The following is a 17,739-nucleotide window of genomic DNA, read 5'->3' as shown; positions in this document are numbered from 1 at the left end:
AGCTCATGCTCCAAAATATCTGTTAGTCTATAAAGTGCCACAAGACTGCTTGTTGTTCTCGAAGCTACAGACTAACACGGCTCCCTCTGTGATACATATCCAGGAGGTTTCTGGATAGTCAAATATTCTGGATAATAGAGAGCTAGACCTAGCAACACCTAACACTAAAGAAAAACATGATTAGATCATAAGAAACAAAGACAAATGTACACAGAGTACTTTATTTACCAACAGCAGTAGTACTGCACACTGTACACTTACACTGTATTTGCTGTATTTATTTGCATTTACTGTCACTATACTGTATGTGTGGAAAAAGTGATTAATATTTACTTAAAAGGGTTAAAATGCTGGTTATTTGAGTTCTGGATGATAGAATGCCAGATAGAAAAGAATTTACTGTAGCTTGATGGTATTTTTATTATTTGTGGCAGTCAGTTCCACAGTTTAAGCCCTACTCTCAAGCAAATTCCAGCTCCAGCACTCCCAGGCTTTCTGCTATTGATCAAGCATTTGGAGCAGATTATTTAGATGTGAAGAGTCCCGTTCACATTCTAACTAAAAAAATTAAACAATTGTAATTTCTTCCTCAAGTGGTCCCCACGGGTGCTCCACATTAGGTGTCAGGTTTGCCGTGGCGTCACGGCTCGGAGATTTTTATAGCCGTAGTTGGCTGGCTGCAGATGTGCAGTCTGTGTTGCTCCATTCGTGCTCCTTTGATCACATGTGCAGTCCAGCTCAAACCAGTTCCTCTCAATCGCCCATGGCTGCCGACGGAGTGTGTTGTCTACAGCACGTTTCAGACTTTTCTCCTTTATCTTGCTCTTGTTAGTTAGCTAGAGTTAGATGTTGTTAGTTCTAGTTAGTTTTTACAGTTACCATTCTGAAAAAAGGAAAAAACAACATTTCATTCAACTGTGACAGCCATGCCTGGCTCACCCAGTTTTAAAAAGTGTGACTTGTGCCATGAGGCCATGCTGGTGTCAGACGGTCATTCCCAGTGTATCCAATGTTTGGGTGAGGGGCATGTCCCACAGAAATGCCCTCACTGCTCTAAACTCACTGCGAGACCCCTCAGGGAGAGAGAAATTCGGTTGCTTGTGATTCTCTTTGGCAAGGCTCTTCAGCCCTCAGGCACTGAGCCTGTGGCCCCTGCAGATGCAGCAACCCACCAAAAGCAGAGAGCCTGGTCTCCAGGGTTGGCTTCGCATAAGAAAGTCAGAGCATCACCAGCTCGATCCTTGTCATTGTTATCTAAGGGCAGGACGAGTGATATGGAGGACAGTGGCACCGCTGCAGCCACCTCCTTGCTGGAGAAATGGCAAAAATCGAAGAAGTCCTCAACTCCAGTTCTGACCTCAAAGTCTCTACTGGAACTGAGAGCTATTCTGGCACCCATGGCACTATCCACAAGACCTTGGTGCTGGCACCTAAGCCTGCTGTAGCAGCATCGCCACCTAAGATCTCAGCACCTCCAGCCAGACCTGCAGCACTGAGTCTCTTGGCACCAGCAACCAGACCCTCAGCACTGACTGGAAACTCGGCAGTGCTGGTTGCGCTATCAGCACCGTACACATCGGTGCCACTTCTCCCCTGGCACTGCGCAAGGTGGCCTCAAAATCCTGCCAGCACCATAGCCCTACCCCAGCCTCCCCTTTGCACTGGTTGATAGTGCAAGATAATCTCCTGTCAGTCCAGCCTTTCCATCAACTGCAACCTTCATCCTTCATAACTACGGATGCTTCCCTCCTGGGATGGGGGACCACCTGGAAGGGTTTTGATACAGGGCAGATAGTCCCCTCACAAAACATTCCTACATATAAATCTACTGGAGCTCAAGGCAGTATTCAGCACCTGCAGGCACTTCCAGAGTCACATTTGCAATACGATGGTCAGAATATTTACAGACAATATCACCACAATGTATTATATCAGCTGTCAGGGCAGAGCACAATCCCGTTCACTTTGTGTGGAGGCAATTCTCTGGAACTGGTGCATTCGAAACGACGAAAGGAAAGACTCAATGCACAAATTAGCCATTCCATGTGACATAATCGAGCATGCTAGATAATGGAGCCTATGGCAGAGCAGTACTCCACAACTGCAATCCCAAGTCTAGGGTAGAGTGTGAGAGTCACCTAATTGGAATCAACATGAGTAAACACCCCAACAAAAATCAAGCTTCATACTTACTGGGGGTCAACAACACTGCAGTGGATGCACTAAGCAGATGCTTTGCACCTGATCACGAAGGGGGCTTCGCACCAATGTCCTCTGACATATACTTCAGCACTGGGGATTCCCTCACATAGATCTTTTCACAACCTACAAAACCAAAAAAGTGTCATTATTACTGTTCCAGAGCATCAATGCAGACAGCTCTCTGGGTGATGCCTTCCTTCTCAGCTGGAAAGGCCCTCTGCTATATGCTTTTCCTCCCATGGCTCTCACACCAAGAGTTGTGGAGAAGGCCAATATGGAGGTAGCCAGGCTAATCCTAATACCTCTGGAATGGGCTTGACAACATTGGTTCCTGTTTCTACAACAGGTGTCACTGTGTTGCCCTTGTCTGCTTCCCAGCCTTCCAGATCTTCTAACCCAGAACCGGGGATTGTTGCTGCATCCCCAGCCTCACACTCTCCACCTCACTGCCTGGCTGATTGTTGGTTCGACAGCTCTGAACCCCTTTGCTCTGAGCACATCAAATGAATACCAATGCTCAGTGGAAGAGGTTCATAGCTTGGTGCTCCTCTAGGCATCTGGCTCTGTTCAAGGCTCTAATAGGCACGATTCTCAAGTACTTGTTATATCTAAAACAAGAGGGATTGGCATTAAAGGTGCACCTGGCACCAATATCAGCCTTTAGACATACAATTGAAGGCACAAACACGAAACATTTTCTCAAAGTCTAGACAACCTCCACCCTCCTCACTGACCTATTTCCCAACCTTGGAGCCTGGATCTGGTCTTGGAAATGTTCTCCAGACCACCATTCAAACCTCTGGCTACTGTCTCACTTCAGCTGCTCACTCTGATTGTTATTCTTCTGGCTATTACGTCTGCTTGCAGAGTCAGCGTGGTGGCAGCTCTGATGGTGGTCCCGCCATACATAATTTTCTACAAGAAAGGGGTAGTGCTACGGGTTCACCTGGCCTTTATTCACAACGTCCATCAACAAACTGATCATATGGCCCTTGTTTTACCCTAAACCACATGGGGCAACTCATGAGCTGAGACTTCATTCTCTGGGTGTACGAAGAGCTCTTAACTTCTATATTGAAAGAACTAAACCTTTCTGCAAGATGGACAGATTAATAGTATTGACCACTTCCCACTCTAAGGGTGAAGCTATATCCTCACAGAGACTTACCATGCTCATTTCGTCATGCATTATTACCTGCTATGCCTTATGTCACATGCTCTTACCAGTACAGCCCAGGGCTCACTCCACAAGAGCAATGGCAGCATTGACAGTGTTCTTCAGAGGTCTTCCACTTAGTGACATCTGCCATGCAGCCGTGTGGTCATCCTACGACACCTTCGTCAGACACTGTCATCCATCACCAGCTGACTGGGGATGCTCTGCTCTCAACAGCTGTTCTTCCAATTGCAGACAAACCTAAACTCTGGTACCTTCCTCCGTGTTTTTGGGGTACTGCTACTCAGGCACCTGATGTGGAGCACCCATGGGGGCCACTTGAAGAAGAAAGAAGTTACTCACCTCGGTGCGCTAACAATTGTTCTTCGAGATGTGGCCCCGTGGGTACTCCACGACCCACACCTCCTCCCTGCTGCAGAGTTTTTCTATTATGTTTTTCAGGTGCCGGGGCAAAATTGAGAAACTGGTTTCAGCCAAACTGCACACATGATCAAAAGAGTGCAAACAGAGTGAGACGCTGGCTGCTCATGCTTGGTCTGGATGACTACCACTGTAAAAATCTCTGAGCTGTGGCACCGGGGCAAGCCTGACACCTAATGTGGAGCACCCCTGGGGACACGCCTCGAAGAACAATTGTTACTGCACTGAGGTGAGTAATTTCTGTTTATTGCATTTGTCCATAATGGGTGACATTCATGATATTATTTTACTTGTGGATTTTTGTTAGTCTAAGCTTGTAAAGGTTAGTAAATGGTTTTGAAACCAAATTTTAAAAAATGACATTTTTAGTCCTTAGTCAAAAATGAAAAAGATGTGAAACTGAAATTGATGTGAGAAATTTCTAGAAAGCAAAATTTCCCTGACAGAGTCAGAATACTCAGCTCCAAGCCACTGACCAAAACCAAAGAGAATATGCAGGTCAGTGACTTTCAGTGGAGTTGAACCTGTCTGCTACACCGCAGCTTATTGCTGCCCTAGGCAGAAGATGAGGACATTTTTCAACCAGAAGTGACTGTATTAAAACCAATTAAAGGAATCTAGGATACTTTGTGGGGATATCCTCATGCAGAATAGCAGGCTATTTCTTAAGTGCAATTATGTTTTGATCCTTTGAAAATAAAAATTAAATAATTCCTGTTATCACCAGTTTAATTGTTATCTTGTTGAATATTTTTAAACATATAGTCATCTATTTTGCTGACACACTCACACACATGCACGCACACACACACACAAAAAATCCCCGCGACAAGGAAATATTTGTGAGACAGGTTGCGAAAAGGAATAATTTTCTCAGTGCTGGTAAACAATTTGATCATTTTCATGAGAGCATTTTGCCAATGTTTCCATTGGATTCTTCAAGGAGGAAAATATAATGCTGTTCTCTTTTTGAACAATGAGTAAATTTGCTTCCTGTGCACCAAAAAATGGAAAGAACTCTTGCAACTTTCACTTCAAAATGGTGTTTACTGTCTGTCTAAAGACAGCACACAAAAATAAAGCAATGCAAACTACACAGCTATATTTAATGGCTTGGGGTCTGCACAATGTATTTCAGTTTATATTATCCTGGAGATAAGAATCTTTAAATACCAAGTGACATGCAGCGTACAAATATTATACCGGCATTCTTGTATGCTATCATAGCTACTGATTCATCCGCTTGTCCTTGTGTTAGCAATTTAATTTTAATCCAGTGTAATAATAAAAGAGCATATTACTGGGGAAAACAAGCTCTTTGTTATCCAAGCACCTGAAAGTTTTAGGTAAATGAAATGCATTATCTGTTGACAATAGCAGGCTATCTTTAGTTCTTCCAGGACAAGTAATGTCTATGATAAACAGCTAAAATAGGGCTGTTAATGTGCTTACCACCATCAGCACAGGCAAACAAGATTTATAACACTTACCAAGAAGCACATTCTGATCCGTATACTCCTAGGCTATGTCTACACTTGTGAGTTTTTTCGAAAAAGCTGGGCATCTTTCAAAGTATCCCATGGAGCATCTACGTACAAAATGTGTTCTTTCAATATTAAATCGGAAGAATGCGGCACTTTTTCTGGTGGCCCTCTTCTGCTCCCAGATGAGGGAGAGCAACTTTTTCCGAAAGATTCCTTCAGGAAAAACTCGTGGATGGCCCACGGGCACTTTTTTCGAAAGAGTACTCCTCCATGGCGCCTGATTTTTCTATTTGTGATGTTCCTGGCCCATTCTTTCGAAAGAGCAGCTGGGGTATGGCTGCTCTCTATTGAAAGAGAGGGGCAATTTTTCGATCTGTTCTTTTGTGTGTGGTTGTGCTCTTTCACATTTCGGAAGAGGTCTTCATAAAGAACGTCTTTCAAAGGATCGTTGAAGTGTCGCCCTAGCCCTACTATGCAGAACTTTGAACAGCAGTCAATTGCCTTGATCCAGGAAAGTGCACAAGAAGTCTTGTGGCACCTTATAGACTAACAAATATTTTGGAGCATAAGCTTTTGTGGGCAAAGTTTAGGAAGAATTATACCTTGATGCACCTTTGCATTCCTGACATCAAGGTATAATTTTTCCTAAACTTTGCCCACGAAAGCTTATGCTTCAAAATATTTGTTAGTCGAAAAGGTGCCACAAGAATTCTTGTTGTTCTCAAAGCTACAGACTAACACGGCGACCTCTCTGACACAAGCACATACTACACTTTCTCCTTATCAGTAATCTTATACAGTCTTCATGAATTCCACGGTCCAGGCAGTTCAGTGGGAATCCAGAGTGAAGCATGTGCTTACATGCTGTCCTGGACTGGGACCAATAAGAACAAGGGTATTTTGGATCTGCCTTTAGTGTCATCAAGTCTACACTACAGGCTAGTACATAGCCAGAGAATTCCCAGCCCCCAGAGGTGCTACAATTGCTTCTAACAAGGGTGGAGGGGGAATGAGGCTGACAGTATGCAGCTTTATTTAGATATGCAAAAGCACCCTAACATTTAAAAAGGAGTTGGTGGTGCAGCCATTTATCTTACAGAGAGCGGCTTGCCACCTTTAATGACCAGCGGAGAGCACAGCAATCAGTCACAGCCAGACCACTTGCAGACTTCAGCTGAGATCTAACTTTATGCGATCATTAAGAGTTTCTGCATGATGCTGAGAAAATAATGATGCATATTTTGGTTCCTTGCTTATTTCTATTATGAGTTGTAGTAAACAAGCCCCAGGCATCCAATTGCTGACTTTAATCCTCGTGTTGTGTGTTTTTGACCAAGCACGTGAAGTGAGTGGATGTTTGTTTTGCTGACATCCTGTCAAGACCAATCCAAGAAAAAATCAGATCCTTGCACAAATACTGTATACTTTGTCAAGCCAAAAGCTCTGTCTGGGGATCTCTCTCATCTGTGCCCATGTGAAACGCACGTAGAATCATAGAATCCCAGGGCGGGAAAGGAGCTCAAGAGGTCATTGAGCCCAGCCCCCTGCCTGAAGGAGGATCAACCCTAACTAAATCATCCCAGTCATGACTTCGTCAAGCCTGGAATTAAAACCTCTAGGGATGGAGATTCTACCACCTGTCTAGGTAAGTCATTCCAGTGCCTCACCACCCTCCTGGTGAAATAGTTTTTCCTAATATCCAACCTACATCTTCCTCTTTGTAACTTTAGACTATTGCTCCTTGTTCTGCCATCAGTCATTACTGAGGACATCCTCTGTCCATCCTCTTTAGAGCCCCCCTTCAGAAACTGAAGGCTGCGATCAAATCACCCTTCACTCTTCTCTTCTGCAAACTAAATAAGTCCAGATCCCTCAGCCTCTCCTCATAGGTCATGTGCTCTAGCTCCCTAATCATTTTTATTGCCCTCCGCTGGACCTGGTCCAATGCATCCACATCCTTTCTGAACTGGGGACCCAGAACTGGATGCAGTACTCCAGATGTGGCCTCACCAGAGCTGAATACAGGGGAATAATAACTTCTCTAAATCTGCTGGAAATGCACCCCAATTTCCATTAGTCTTCTTGGCTACAAGGGCACACTACTGACTCATATCCAGCCTCTCATCCACTGCAATCCCCAGGTTCTCTTCTGCTGCACTGCTGTGTAACCACTTGGTCCCCAGCCTGTAACAATGCTTGGGATTCTTCCATCCCAAGTGCAAGACTCTGCACTTGTCTTTGTTGAACTTCATCAGGTTACTTTTGTCCAAATCGTCCAATTTATCTAGGTCACTCTAAACCCTGTCCCTACTCTCCATCATATCTACCTGTTCCCCTAGCTAAGTGGTATCTGCAAATTTGCCGAGGGTGCAATCCATCCCCTCCTCCAGGTCATTAAAAAAGATATTGAACAACACCAGCTCCAGAATTGATCCCTGAGGCACTCCACTTGAAACCAATCACCAACCAGACATTGAGCCATTGATCACTACCCATTGGCTCTGACCATCTGACCTGCTTTCTGTCCATCTTACTGTCCATATATCCAATCCATACTTCCTTAACTTATAGGCAAGAATGCTGTGGGAGACTATCAAAAGCTTTGTTAAAGTGAAGGTATAACACATCCACTGACTTCCCCGCATCTACAGAGCCAGTTACCTCATCATAGAAGCTAATCAGTTTAGTCAGGCATGACGTTCCCATGGTGAATCCACATTGGCTACTCTTGGTCTCTTTCCCCTCTTCCAATTGCTTTAAAATGGATTCCTTGAGGATCCCTTCCATGATTTTTCCAGGGACTGAGGTAAGGCTGACTGGTCTATCGTTCCCTGGATTGTCTTTCCTATTTAAAAGATGGGCACTATATTTGTCTTTTTCCAGTCATCCGAGACCTCTCCTGATCTCCTAGAGTTTTCAAAGGTAATGGCTGAAGGTTCTTCGAAGACATTTGCCAATTCCCTCAGTACCCTTGAATGCATTAAATCGGGTTCCATGGATTTGTGTATGTCTAGCTTTTCTAAATAGCCCTTAATCTGTTCTTTCCCAACTGAGGGGTGCGTAGGTCCTTCCCATACTGCATTGCCTAATGCAGTGGTCTGGGAGCTGACCTTGCCTGTAAAGACAGAGGCAAAGAAAGCACTGAACACTTCAGCTTTTCCCATATCATCTGTCACCTGGTTACCTCCCTCATCCAATAATGGCCCCACCCCGTCCCTGATCACCCTCTTATTGTTAACATGTCTAAAAGCCCTTCTTGTTGCCCTTCCCATCCCTTGCTTGCTGCAGTTCCAATTGTGCTTTCACCTTTCTGATTACTCGCCTGCATTCTCCAACAATATATTTATATTCTTCCTTAGTCATCTGGAGCGATGAAGCTGGGTCAGTCTAGTTCTTCAGTGTAGATGGGGCTGAGTTCCAGTTCCCAATCACAAACTCTCCACCGTGCTTTGCACTGACTGACAGAGAAGCCAAAAGGTGACAAGGCAGGGCTCCAGGCTGGGCGAGTGGCCTAACTTATTAACTGTAATGAAGAAATTCTCTCCATAGATCAGGGCTGAAGCATGGGGTAAAGGGAGTGTAGCAGGGACAGCTGCCCTTCTGCTGTCCTGTGGAAAAAAACAGAGGATTTTATTCACTGGACTGTTTAAAGAATCAGTGCATGCAAAGTCATACTGGCAGCTGCAAAAATCATGGGAACTATGTGCCACTTGAAGCTTTATTTGCATGCTAGGGGACATTCTCCATGGACCTGCACCACACTCGAGAAGAAAGCATTGGAGGGAAGATTAATGAAGGACCCCTTACTGCAGATCTCTGGAACATCCAAAAAGAACTGAACCACAGCCAACAGTTAGCATTGGATCAAGACTGAAGTCGTTGATATTCAGGTGACAGATCAAGAAAGGCCATCTGCAGCAGTGTTGTCAGGTGACTTTCACGAACATCACTCCTTCCGCTCTTAATCTGCAACAGCAGAGTCCTATACAGTGTGAGCCACAGCTCTGAATCTCAGGCAGTGTGTCAAAAATGGACATCACTGAAGTTTTTTTTCTTCCCTATGATAAGCAAAGCAAACCTCAGTATAACCACAGAACTTGTTACCAGCGTATTCTCACTGGGGTGGGGAATCAGCATTCAGTCAGCTCCTCTCCTATCACAATAATAATTTCTAATTCAGCACTTTCAAAGCTGCCCCCTAAGGTTATATTGTGATGTGCAATATGTTTGTGTACGGGCTGTGGTGTGAACACGCCTTAGAACATTTCAAACATTCCAGCAGCTTCCTAGTTCCAGGTTCCCCTTGGACTTCTGCAGCAGGCACTGAGGATGTGTCATCGTCTGAACCTTCTCTTACTTTTAAAGTGGCTTCCCGTCACGAAAGCAGTTTTGTCTTTGGTGCCCAGTATGTAATGCTGTATTTCACATTCCCGTGACATTGCTTTTGTAGTGCAGGAAAAGACAAACAAAGCTGCTTCAGGCCTAGCTTGTCTTCATGCCTCTTATTTGTCCCTCCTTTTTCATCAGCTATTCTCTTTGCCCCCTGCCCCAGTGGGATCCGTTCCTTGTTGTGGCTCAGATTTTTAGAACAACACATGCTCTGAAGCTGAAACCGAGCTTTCTGTGAGACGTATGGCCCCATTACTTTAAATGGAGCTTAAAGGCTTGTGACTCCCTATGTTTGTTTTTCCGTGTTCAGATCTCTTTTCCAGGGGTTACTCCTCAGCCCTCTCGCTGACAGTGGCACTGAGCTTAGCCGGCTTTCCCCCCTGGCAGCCACGTGCCAGCTTTTGGGGTAGAAGTGTCCCTCATGCCACACGTCACCCCTTTGCTGAGTGGTGCCTAAGCCTGTTATTGGTCTCAGGCTCATTTGAAGGGGGCAAAGATGGACGGGAGCCCCCTGCCACAAAGAACCCTGCCACCGCAGGACAATGGCTTCATCCTTTCCTCTACCCAGGAGTATGAGGAATGTAGGAAACTTTATTTATGCATCTCTGGCTCTGCTGTTTCTTTGGGGCAAACCAAGCCCCCATTCCTGCCCTGTCACACTGATTGAAAAGCTAGTTCCCTCTTCTCTCTCCTTTCCCACCACCCCGGTGGCTATTCTTTGCTATATCACCTAGGAAATGCTTCACTGTGAGAGCAGCAGAGCTAAAGAATAACCACCTGCTGGGATCTTTCCCTGCTGTCAAGAAGCAAACATGCAGTCACACCAACAATTGCACTTAAAACTTTCCTCTTTTTTCCAACTCTCCCATTTTTCAGGGAATGACAGTACCCCAGGGAGGGGCATCTATTTTTCCATTTAGTTTCACTTCGCACGTGCCTGAGAGACAGACTCCTTTACAATGGGCTTGGTCAGATTATCGGGCCCAGACAGTTACTGACAAATGCTGATTGCAGGGTATCAGCAGGATAGCGTATGTACTTCTGAATTTTAAGGACTTTTTTCGCAGAACACCTTTGTTACTGGTTACTGTGCAGAAGCAACAAATGTAACAAAAAAAACTTAAGTAGCCATCCATTTTATAGCCGTGTGTCTCCTGTACTATCCCTCTCTTCCAACTGGTAAGTAATTTTAGCTCCTGTTTACTTATTAATAACTCTGAGGGTAGCAGAGTCTCTCAGACTTGAGTGTCATCAGTGAATGTCATGGAGTTGATGTTTATACTCTCAAACCCTTAGAGAAACACTAGGGTTGGAACCTCCTTCCAGTCCTTTGCATTTATTCATAACCAGGGTGAAAGTAACACCTTTCTTTCAGGTCTTGTATCTTGCAACCTATCCCACGCCCTGCTTAAGGGGGCTGCTGTGATAAAACAGCATCTGTAAGAAGTGTAAGTGTTGGGTGGTGTGCAGGGGGTTCGGGGCAGAGGGATGGTGTGCTGGCAGCAGTGGGGTCAGCAGGCAGGGGGTTGGGGTGTGGGACACTATTCCCTCTAAGATTTTTCATCTATGACTGGAGTGAGTTTTGTCTTGTGCAAGAGTACTGAGGTCACGTTTGCTTGTTCAGATGTGTGCCACCATGGCACCGCACCCATCAGTTGCTAATAGAGGTGTTCTTAAAGCAGGTGCACGCACACACACACACCCTAGTGGGAAGAGGGAGCCCAGCCACACACACATGACAGCAGGGCTCAAGAGGGGAAATTGCCTGCGGGCCAGCCCTTCAAGGGCGACTGGGATCTCCTGGCTCCTTTGAACTTCGCGTGGAGCAGTTAACAGGGGCTGGAGCAGTGTTGTGTGTCTCTGCCACTCCGCCAGCTTGGCTAGGGGCCTGAGGGTTGACAGCCTGCTGCCCCACCCCTTCCAGAGGTATGGAGCTGGGCCTCCTTTCATCTTGCCCTGAGTTCTATGTGCCTGTCAGCCCCACTGCACCCCACAAGCCCAAAGGTGAAATGACTCCCTTGGCACTTGCGCCTCTGGTTCCCCGTGGGGAGCGGAAGTCCTCTGCCTCCCATCTCTCCTCACGTGTACCAGGCTCATCACAGTGCAATGCTGAGCTGCTGGAGGGGACTGGAGAAGGCCCTTGGGAAGGGAAAGTGCCCAAAAGCATTTGCAGAACTCTGAGGTGGGTGATGGCACTGGGAGAGCTTGGGCAGAAGCTGAAGAGACCAGCTGCCTACCTGAGGGCTCTGGTGCAGGTCTCCCTCCAAGCTGCCATCACGTCAGCAGGGTTTGGTAGTTAGGGTGCCAAACTGTGAGGTGGGGGAGTCAGGGAGACAAAGTGGCAGTAATGCACCAGCCACTCACCACTGCTGGAGGAGGGTTGAGGTGGACGCAATGGCTGAGACGTTGTAGGGGCTGGGAGTTTTACCTCTCAGAACTTACAAGGTTTCTAATTGGCTTTGAGAAGAGTGGTCTGTTCCCTCCCCAGTAGAGTTCTCTCTGTTTTAAACCTCTGGACTCAGTGCTGGCAAGTGGGTAAAAAGTCATCCAGGGCCCCAAGACAGGTCTACAGTACAGTATCTTCGCATGGGGTAGCCATCTTAGTCTATAGCTTCACAGATAACAAGCAGTCCCGTGGAAGCCTAGAGACTAACAAAATGTACTGGGTCAATAGCTTCTGTGGGTAAAACCCACTTCTGCAGATCTCTTCTCAGTTATCTGAACAGCTCGGTGGACTCAGATTGTAGTCAGACAATCTGGATTTGGAGAGGACATAGCGCAGTCCTGGTTGGGGTCTCTGCTCTGCCTTGCCAGGATCACATTCTTCCCGCACCTTGCTCCTGGAGGGTTGTGGTGTCACTGGCCCTCAAGCAGTGCTGGGAGTCCTCTGCAGCTCCATTCTCACAGCCCCCTTCACTCACTACCATGGCTGCAGGGCTTCAGCGGGAAGGTTGCGTTGCTTTAGGAGCCATTCAGCAGCACAATGGCCTGCCCCTTACAATCCTGGCTGGAGTGGTGGTGGGGGAGATGGTTTTGGTGCTGTTTTTCCCCAAAGCCTCCTTATCTGAATCCCTTCCTTGTACCCAGCACAAGAGATGCTGCAGAAGATTCATATCTTATGCTGGGGCACAAGGAAGGGATGTGGATCAGATTCTTGGGCGTCTTCAAGCTGTGGCTGCATTAACGTCTTTGGGAAATACATCTTGGAGTACACATGGAGGATGGATGGATGCCTGTTGGTCCACCTATTCAGCTATATTCCTTATAGTATAGACTCATCTGTCACGCCTCCAACTGATCAGACAGGCCAAGCAAGAGAGAAGGGACAGGAGGTAGCAATAGCTTGGGCTGTATTTACAGACAACAGGTAAATGCAATTACTCTATCATATAGTTATTACCTGACATATACACTGAGGACTTCAGGGGAGCTAATGCTGCAGAACACTTTGCAAAAACACACCTTTGCCTAATGCAGTAGGAAGCAGCGCGTCTCTGGCCTTTCCACTGACACTCTGCATCGCAAACCCCTTCCGTAATATCATCAGGTTCCACCCGCTGAGCCATGTGGAACAGCTCCCATTTGCATTTTTCATTGTGAACATCAACATGAGTGAAAGTGGCAGCTCAGCAGCCGGTGATGGATAGTGTACGGGGACAAGCTGGAAATGATTTATTTACTTATTAGAGCTGCATTTGGTAACGATTCAGTTGCATGGGGGTTTTGTTTAGTGTAGATTCATGCAATGAAGGTGTCTCAGTTACAGATGAAAAACACCACCACAACTATATATTATATTATGTTAGCAGATTGAGGTCTCAACCAAGATGGGAGATCCATTTGGTAAAGCACTGTAAAACCACATAGTATGGGACAGTGCAGCATCTCCAGTGGTACGACAAATAAAAACATTAGGGAAAGGGAAACAGAAGTACAAAAAGGTGAAGGGACGAGATGAGACCTATGAGATCAGAGGCAGAGCTGGGAATAAAAGTGGGCAACTTTGGCTTCCACATGAGTTTCCCTAACTCTTCCCTACATGATTTTGTAGCTTGGGGCCATTAGCGCCTGCACATGGGTTTCTTGTAGTCTCGCCAAAGACTTGTGCCCATTTCCCTTCTCCCCCAGCCTGGTCTTTGACAGATGCTGACTTTTTCACTTTAGCTGCTTGGCATTTCTGTTGACTTCCAGGTAGCATGGAGACCCTTTGCCTTGATGAAGTCCTCTGTGCCCATATGACACTTTATGGCATTGGTAGCTGGATGCAATTGCTGGTTTGACTTCTGTGTAAATTTAAAAATAAATTCACATGTCCCTCAAAAGGAAGTAAGTCACTGAGTGGAGATGGACCAAGCACTGAACAGTCACCTGGGAGCTGCAACTCTAGTGAAGGCAGATCAATAAGGAGAATGCAGCCTCTCAAGAGAAAAGTACATTCGTCAAAGGGAGCTTAATGATGCTTTCTTGCAAACTAGACTGCCCAGACAAATTAATCAACCTTATACACTGCTTCCATATAGCCCATGGGGTTAAATTTGCCCCTGCATGATTTACTTTGTACTTGACTGGAGACAGCCACTAAGGAGAGAGAAATACTTTTAATGGAAGATCAACCCACTCTGGAGGAAGAGAGGCACTTCTGCCCGCAGCTGAGACTTGCTAACTGGATATTGGATAGCTGGAGCGATACAATGAAAAAATAATTGAAAAGAGCCAATTTGGTGGAAATTCCAGGAGTGATGTTCAAAATGAAAGGGAAAGCCACATTATTGGTTTGCTTCCATCAGAATTGCGTCCTAGGTGTGGCACTGGAGTTAGGTCTCCTCACCCCCGATGATAACAAGAATGATGGTCACGTGCATTTGTGTACACCTAGGACCTGAGTCAGTTTCCATCTGAAGAGTTCAGGAGACGTGCAAGGGCAAGTCGGTGTCTATGTTCCCTCCGATGATTAGCCAGCAGGACCCGATGGTTTTCTCTTGCACATTCTGCTTCCTTCTAGTTGCATGACATGGTGGCATGACATGGGCCATATCTTCCCAGGCTGTTAAGTCTAGCCTGACAGACTGTGCATGCTGCTTGATGCAAGCCTTGTAATGAAGTTTGGGATGCCCAGCCTTCCTCTTGCCTTTTTCAAATTCACTGTACACAAGTCTCCCAGGCAGTCAGTTATTATCCGTGCATGTAATATGGCTGATGGAGGTTATTTGCCTTCGCCATAGCATGGCTTCCATGTCTGCCTGCCATGCGGTAGTACTTCATTGTTCATGGTTTAGCAGACCCTTTTGATTGCCATTAGGCTGCCTAGGTGTTCCTGTTGCAGACTGGCAACTATATGGACATGGTAGTGATAAATGGGCAGATCTCTAATAAGTATAGATGACAGAGAAGCACAACAGCTCTGTAAACTTGCTGTTTTGTGAACGCTTTGACCCCCGGCCTTCTCCAGAGTCTCTTTTGTAGCTGACCAGAGGCTGAGGCAGCTGACTTTAAGTGCACTGAAAGTTCTTTGTCAATGCTGGTGTTGTCAGTAACTTTGCTCCCCAGGCAGCAGAAGGACTTGACATTGTTTAATTGGCAGCTGTTCAGTTTTATTTCTGGTGGTGATGAAAGATGGGTTTTTGCCAGGAAATGCTTGGTACAGGATTTCTGTTTTGTGTTCCTAAATACAGAAGTCAAAATGGACACAACATGAGCACAAGAATTCCACAAATGTGGCAGGTAGTTCTTGGAAGGGATTCTCCGGGATACACTTTATTTCAATTCCATGGGATTTGATTTTGGCCTCAAATTAGCAGAGGTTTAGAAGTCTGCTATTGAATTGTGTTGTTAGAGGGATATCTGCAGTGGTAGTATGTGCAGCAATGTCTTACATTCCAGCCACTTACAAAGTAAATCATGTCTTCTTGGTGGTCACTTGATAATGAGTAGGATGTCTTCATGTCACCCTCCTATTTGTGAGTCTGTTGATGGCTGATCAGCCTGAGTCTGGAGCCACAGATCTTATCACAGAAGGGTCAGGTGTTGGTAGCTGTTGGAAGGGCACAGGGCATTTTTGACTCTCTTTTCTTCTCCACCACTCCTCATCTGCACTGCAGCGGGACCACCCCCTCGTGGATTACCATTCTCCACAGGGGACAGTCTTGGGCAAAGATCTTCCGACTCAGAAGACAGAATCTGTTTTGGGAGGCATTGATCTGATGTCTGAACCACGTGATAAATCCACCGAGATTGTTGATGAATGATAACAGCCTCAATGCTGGTCACATTCAACTCTTCCAGGATGCTAGTGTTCATGGGCCTATCCTCCCAAGAGATATTTAGGATTCTCCTGAGACAACATTGTGCCTTCAGGTGATGCTCAGATGTTGTCCAGGTTTCACATGTGTACAGTAATGTTGGAACAACCACTGCACAGTATATAAGGAGTTTTGTCTTGGGATAGATGTCCCAGTTCTTGAAGACCCTTTATCTTAGGTGGGCGAAAGCAGAGCTTGCCTGGCTCAGATGATGCTGTATTTCTGCATCAATGTCGACTTTAGCAGAAAGATGACTTCCAAGGTGTGAGAAGTGTTCCACATCTTCAAACAGTTCTCCATTGACTTGACTCCAATAAAATGGGCATGAGATTGTCCTGTTAGTGAGGGTTGGGGGAGCACCTTGGTCTTTTTGAAGTTCAGTGTGAGGCTGAGATTCTCGTATGCTTCAGCTGAGGCACTTAAGATGTAGGGGAAAATACACAGCCCCTCTTAACCCCATGGGCTACATGGAAGCAGCATATAAGGTTGATTCGTTTGTCTGGGCAGTCAAACTTTACAAGAAGACATCAGAGGGAAGAGCATCCAACTGAGCTGAATGCCTTACTAAGGTTGACAAAGGCAATGTACAGGAGAATTAGTAGTTAGAAACTTTCTTGTGTAGCTTGTGTAGGGTAAATATCATATTTTCCATGCTGTATGATGAAGAAAAATCACATTGGTGTTCAGGGAAGTATGTAATCTGCAATAAACTGAAGGCTTTTCAGCAACAGCTTACCAAGGGCCTTTCCAGTGATGTTATAGCTGTCCACTTCATATTTGTAGATTGTTATGCAGTGTTGGTCCTAGCCAAAAGCAGAGTGCCTGACTGCGTGAGTAGCACTGTGGGGACCGGCTTGGCAGTGGGGGACTGCCCAGGAGCAGGGGCAGTTCGGGGCTTTTTGGCAGCCCCTTGAAAGTGGCAGCCCCAGGCAACAGCCCAGCTTGCCTGACCCTAGGCCTGGCTCTGTTATTACTATTTTGGCATCTTTGAAATCCTGGAGTAAAACCTTCATTTTTCCAGTGGAAAGTAATTAAGTCTAGTAGAACTTTGTAAAATGTTGGACCACCGTGTTTCAGCACTTCAGCTGACTGGCCTTGTGCCCTTTCCATCAGTGCATTCTTAGGCTCCTTCAGAGTTGAGGGATCTTTGAGTTCGCATTCGGCAGGTGTTCGCTTGACTGAGGGATCTTTTGAGTTCACATTCGTGCTCAGCTCATAGCTGAGGAGAGTCGCAAAATGTTCTGTCTAGCATCATGCTGTGCTCGTTAAGGAGGGTAGTGCCAACAGTGGACAAGATTGGCTCTTCATGATCCATAAATGGACTTTAATTCCTGAAAAAAAAACCAAACAAAAAACTTGAGTATTATTAGTATCAGCAAGAGCTTGTAGTTTTACTGCTTTATTTCTCCACCATCTGTCCTCCATCTTCCACAGCTTTTTCTGCACTTCAGATTTTGATTTCTTAAAGGCTTCTGGAGCTGCAGGAGAGGAGGTGTTGTTCAGTTTACTTTGGTGTGTGGCTCTGTGGGCAACAAAGCGTGCTTGAATGCTGTCATTTGCCTCAAGCCAGTCCATGTTTTGTTCGGCTGAGACACCAAGGATTATTTTAGCTGTTGATTGCACTGCAATTTGAAAGGTGCCCTGCCCTTCTGCTTGCTTTTGCATTGCTTCAATTGAGTAGTGCAGCATGAATTCAAGTTGCTGACTAGATTATCCCCTATTCCATGCTGAGTTTTGAAACATCAACTCACTGGTTCGGTTTGGGGCT

The 17,739-nt window shown here is 45.8% G+C and overlaps 1 long non-coding RNA gene across 3 annotated transcripts in view; it reads right to left on the bottom strand.

Annotated features, from left to right (window-relative positions):
• Nucleotides 1-285: 285 nt before the first annotated feature.
• Nucleotides 286-17,739, bottom strand: part of LOC142019113 (uncharacterized) — a 31,675-nt gene continuing 14,221 nt past the window's right edge. For 2 of the 3 annotated variants that reach the window (XR_012646987.1, XR_012646985.1), the window contains exons 2-4: nt 8,606-8,891; nt 2,194-2,325; nt 286-883 (exon numbers count right to left, since the gene is read on the bottom strand). This is a non-coding gene — a long non-coding RNA (uncharacterized LOC142019113). Of the gene's footprint in view, nt 884-2,193; nt 2,326-3,426; nt 5,139-8,605; nt 8,892-17,739 lie in introns of those variants that run through there. The other variant, XR_012646986.1, reaches the window with a different exon arrangement.

Source organism: Carettochelys insculpta, chromosome 11 (assembly GCF_033958435.1).
Source record: "Carettochelys insculpta isolate YL-2023 chromosome 11, ASM3395843v1, whole genome shotgun sequence".
Classification (NCBI taxonomy): Eukaryota; Metazoa; Chordata; order Testudines; family Carettochelyidae; genus Carettochelys; species Carettochelys insculpta.
Note: the sequence above shows the minus strand (reverse complement) of the source record. Positions and strands in the feature narration are given on the sequence as shown.